Source organism: Apis florea, unplaced genomic scaffold (assembly GCF_048593485.1).
Source record: "Apis florea isolate Af1SG1 unplaced genomic scaffold, ASM4859348v1 contig_3797_pilon, whole genome shotgun sequence".
Classification (NCBI taxonomy): Eukaryota; Metazoa; Arthropoda; class Insecta; order Hymenoptera; family Apidae; genus Apis; species Apis florea.
The window spans coordinates 124,138-130,137 of record NW_028256859.1 but is presented as its reverse complement, the minus strand read 5'-3'; positions in this window follow the sequence as shown (position 1 = coordinate 130,137).

The following is a 6,000-nucleotide window of genomic DNA, read 5'->3' as shown; positions in this document are numbered from 1 at the left end:
CTTCATGGAAAACATTCTACTCATTAAGCAATTGCATAAATTATGATTTAATCGGGCTGCGAATTAGAAGTCGAAAACAGTTTCACCTGAAACATACTGAAACATGTTGCACGAGCAATCTTATAGTTCTCCCGGGTATACTTCCGGTATACAATATGCTGGGATCGAAGCTTTTAACCTGTTCGTTGTTTCAACCGCTAATTACTCGTAAATTACTCGTTAATTAGGCTATAATCGCTTACACGCCTGCCAACCGTCGAACCAAACCTCGTTTTGTATTAATTATTTGTAATTATTGTAATTATATGTTGTATCATTATAAATGGCAAAATACCTTGTACATGAAATAATACAATTTGAATGAAATTTATGTAAATATCAATGAAACAATTTGATTTCTTGATTAAATCAAGTTATAAAATTTGCGAGTTCTTCTATTTCAAAGAAAATTTTTATTTTATGTTATTTTTTTAATTTCGTAAACTATATTTTCTTTTTTCCCGATAGATTCGATTGGTTAATATCTTAAATATTACTTTCTTTTATCATAAGTTTATGATTCTATTATGATTTATTCTATCATTTATCATTATCGAACGAATCGTCATATTTTCAAGTAATTATAAAATATTATAAAATAAAAATAAAATAAAAAATTGTTTCGGAACAAAAATCAATTCCAAGGTATTCCAGAGGTATTACAATAAATTGAAATTAAAAATAACTCAAATTAAATGAAAGAAATGTGAATAAATTTTTTTTTGTAATTCATTTATTATAATTGTAAATCATTTAAAGGATAGTTACACAAATTGGAAACGTTAGTCGTACGTTCAATATCCAGACTCGCTCCAAAACGTTAACAGAACGATATATTTTTTCGGACTTCCTCCGCGATGTCGATTGTCGATACATCATGTAATGTATATTAGATATAAACTCTACATTTAAAATCCCTATAAACACCTCACACGTGTCCCTCGATTCATCTCTATGTATATAATTAATAATATCATTCGATAACGCTTCTTAAATACAATTTCACTATTCAATTCATGTTAATTTTTGTTTTTTCTTTTTATTTCTTGTTCTCATTGTTCTCTAGTCGAATCAAATTTTCATACTTTTCATCTTCTCTCTTCTTTTTTTTTTCTATCTCCTGGACTATAGCAAATAATCACATTCTTTCGATATTAACTCTCTTTCCCGTTTCGATTTTCTCAATTCGAGATCGGGGAGGAGTCGAACTCGAAGGGTACACGATTATTTATGGTACAGCGATATTTACAAGGTGCTTACGAACAAGAGATACTTACAATAAAAACTCGTCGACTCTTATACTTTCACACACACATACATACATTTTTTTCTCTTATCATGTTATGTTCGTTTGTTTCACACATTCGATTATCTAAAGTCATTTCTCGCTGCTTGTCATACAAAAGTTTCGATGAATTTCGCGAGAAGCGAGTTCTTATGAAGGGTATACGTTGTTTTGTCACATCTCGAGAAGATTTAGTTTTTTCGATTCTTTGGAAATGAATGATTATTTTGTATTAGACTCGTGATGAATCTTTGATGCTAAACGAGCTGATGAAGACACGAAGAATTTTTTTAATTCTTTATATATATATTTCTTTTTTATTAAAATGCGGTGGAGAAAAATGTATATCCATAGAAATTTTTAGGAAAATTTTTAGTGGTATGGTTATACATTGCATTATACCAAATAGCTTATAAATTGATTTAACTCCTTACGTGACCAAGTCGAAGTTGTAAGGGGATGATATGGCTACTCGTATCACGTTCATGTTCCATAAAAGATAGTAATGGTGAAAAAATTGGAACAAAAAGAAGATTGTAAAATAATTGTGATTAAACTTTAGATAGTTTAGATAGTATTAATTAAATATTTAGTACTTAGATTTGTTTATTTTATAAATTATTAATAAAATATTAATGCAATGAATTGAAACCAACTTTAAAACCAATTCATAATAAGTATAATAATATTAATAATATAATAGTATTGATTAAAAGTCACTAAAAATTAATTATTATCTTAAAATATCACTTATTTCAAAATTTTCCCATGAGTTTCATGTATAGTTTTTACATTCTTAAATTATTATTTTTTTAAAGTTTCTCCCGGCAAAAGTTCATCATAGGTAATTGTAGAAATATAGAAATCGTTTTTCTTTTTGCAATTCAAGTTGTTTTTATTTTCGAACGTTTTAATTGTAACGCAATCGATCGAACCGATTGAACAATTCAAACAATAAATATACACCTCCACAGACAAACGAAACGTTGAAAAGTTTCCCTCGAAACTCGGTTACATCCCTTGCTCCTTCCACAAATACTAAAACTTGTTCGACTACTGTCAAACTTTTTCGCCCTCGCTCACAGTTTTACGTTCGTTTTACGTTAATCAATACGTATGGCGTGAGATTTATACGAAAACAAAGAGAACGAGTCGTGAAAACAAGAGGCTAGAATTACAAAGAATTACAAAGAAATCATTTTATATTTTCAAATTTTTCTCTTTTTTTTCTTTTTTAATATAAATTATTTAAAAGTTGAAATTTTCTAATATTAGTAATGTACATTTCATAAATTAAATCATTCTTTATAAACAAATTTTTATAATAAAACAAATTGTACAATAATAGATATTGTATCGAAGCTGGTTTCTTCTTTCAGAAAACTTAAAAATTTCGTAAAAACAAGGATCTTTATATAAAAATTCATAAATAGAATTATTTACGTAACAATAATTTTTATAAAATTTAAGTATAGAAATCAGTCAACGTACAGTGCATAACATTCTTTGTAAATAGTATTAATCATATCCAGAAGATTTTAAAATTCTTTAAATTCGAATTAATAAAAATTCGATGTAATCATTCCACTAATCATTTCGTTAAAAATCAACGTGACGTAATATCGTTTCAAAATTGTTTCCATCATATTACATTTTAGCTACGATCTATTTCAGAATTCGTAATTTTCCAAGTTCTACCGAATTTCAACAGGTCGTGAACCTTTCCATCACACGTTTCTCATTGCGAAATTCAGTTTCCGACCGTCACGATAAATCACATTGGATTCCATTCTATTCGTGCATTACGCAGGACACGCGTATTTCCCTAACTTCTTCCACGGATCAGTTTAATGGAAATTTACATTTCATTCGCGGAGTTAGTGACGGGCACGTACCCATTTTGGAAATGCTTCTCGCGAAATAATATCAGGCACTCCGCTTCGAACAAGTCACCTCGACAATAGAGTAATTCGGATGTGCTCAGAAAGAAAGTTCTCGAGATGAGAAGAAAGAATTTTTAGAATAATTGATTTTCTTTTTTCTTCTGAATATTTGAAAATATTAGAGATATTGTGAAAAGATTATATTTATAATTTTAACAAATTATATTTTGTAGAGGATTTTATAGAAGGAATAATATTTCGAAAAATCGTATTTTGGATTTTTATAATTTAGAGAAATAACAACGAAGATGAAAACAATTAGAAAATATAGTAGTAATTTTATATTTTTATTTAGAGAATATTTAATAACGATTTTTAAAATTTTTGTATTTTATTTTTTAAATTGCGAAATATATTTTAATTTCTTGAAATTATTATAATTGAATATTAAAAATTCATTTTGTTATTAAGTATTTTGAGTTATTCTATTCTATATATAATTACTAAGTTAATTTTTTTAGATAAAAAATTTTTGAAGCTATTTCAATTAATAAAGTATTTCATTAATAATTCATATGATATATCATATATTCATATATTCATCGATTCGAAAATAAAGGTATGCCAATAATAAAGATAATTCCTGACTTTATTTCTGAGCCTCATAATTACATCCCTATTGATCGATGCATTAATAACTTGTCTTTGGTACAATTTTACATGCTTTCTTAATTGTAAGTATATAATGGTAATAAATAATAATTTGCGCAACGTTCAATACATTAATAGAAACGCAATTTGCCATTATATAAAATATAAAAACGATATTATATTTATTTTTCGCGTTGACTCTTCTTGGTTGTTTATAATAATCTTAGTGAATTTGTAGAGAGATAAAATCTCCTTGAAATTGATATATAATCAATTTCAAATTATTGCATTTCATAATAGAAAAAAGTACAATTAAGAATATTAAATACGAAAATATATATGTAACTTAAACAAGAAAGAAATAAAAATTAATTTCTTTGGTAATGTTAAGTATTATAAAGAAATTAATTAAAATATTAATATTGAATAAAGTAAAGTGAAATTAATAATAAGAAAATTATAAGAGAATATTAATTATTAATTAAGAGAAATTAATTATTGCAGTGACGAGTATAAATAAATAGTATAAGATATCAATATACATTGCCAACGCATCGTACACGTTAATACTTAATATTTATTTATAAAAACAGAATGTTTAATGAATATCTGGTGCTTTACGTGAATCTACAAACGATATTAATCCTTTCACTCTCGACACATCATAACGGTTCATTGAATACCTATTATACACTCTGCTTCATACCTTTCATTCCATTGAGCCAATACCAATGGGGGTATATTACCCTATGGTAAATTATTCGAAATTCTCTGCACTCTCTCTGTGACCTTTCAAACTACTATTTAAAAATGGTAAAAAGTATTAATAAAATTAAAATAAAATATAGAAGTTGAATTATAGAAAAAAGAATTATAAAACTTTTTAAAAAAAGAAAGAAAAAAATTCGCCAAGATGAAAAATGTCAGATGATTGAGCGATGGAAGAAAGAACACGTGGGAACATCTGAGAATAAAAGGACGGAAAACCAGCGTTCTTCCGGCAATTAGAATTTTCCTGAGACCAGTGTGACTCGCTACAAACCCTCACGAGTGGCTTAATTAAGCCAGACCAATTAAAAACACGGCCACAGCGGATTATATACCACCGCGCGATCTAATCAACGGAACAACGCGGATTTTCTTCATTTTTCTTTCACAAATAAGTCGAGTTTAATAATTGATTGGCTCATTGATATACTTATATTGAAAAAAATTTTTTTAAATTTACTATTTATTTTTTCATGCTCTTCAATTTTTTATCATCGATATATACCATTATATTTTGCAAAATTAATCGCATGGCAGATATAATATGTGGGAAGTCTGTTGTTACCTCATAGTCTATTGTTAGATTCAACCATTTATAAAATCGTTTGTTGCACGAAGAACAGTTGTGTTGGACTGTTCTATTGTCGTTGCATTATTATATTCGACCGCTTAGTCGCGTGAGAAAATCGTATTTTTCGAAATACACGGGTAAGTTTGGACGGTGGGGTTAAAATTGAATTTTGCATGCTATGATTCCGGGATCAAAGAGTGTTTATTGTAATCCTGATATTGTTATCGTGTAACAAATATCGTGTTTAATTTGCATATTTAATGGCCATGAGAAAGATTTTCTCGTGTAATTAATTAGAAATTATGGTATATTCGTTGGAAAAGTAAGATGCATTATTAAATTTACAAATCAATATGCAAAAATCTTTTTTTTTTTGTTATTTCGTAATATATTCATAAATATTAATTAAGAATATTCGTTTTAACCCTATTTCAATAAGCCATTCAATTATCATTATTTAATTTTCGATTCAAAAAAATATTAAATAAGAAACTCGTATATTAAATATACTATATCCTCGTTATTTAGGATAATAATGCCTGTGAATACAAAATTACAGTGTAGAAATTAATGTACAAATTAATAATACTTATATTATTATCTATAAACAATTTATAAATCATAAATAAAAAAGGATTGATCATGCGAGAATGGCACTATGAATTTTTACTTAATATTTTTTCAATTATATGCATATTTTATTACAATTGAAATAAATATTATTAATTAATTAAAAAATTTTCATTTCTTCGCATGATCATTCATTAATTATATTGATTAAATTCTTATTTAAAAAATTTATC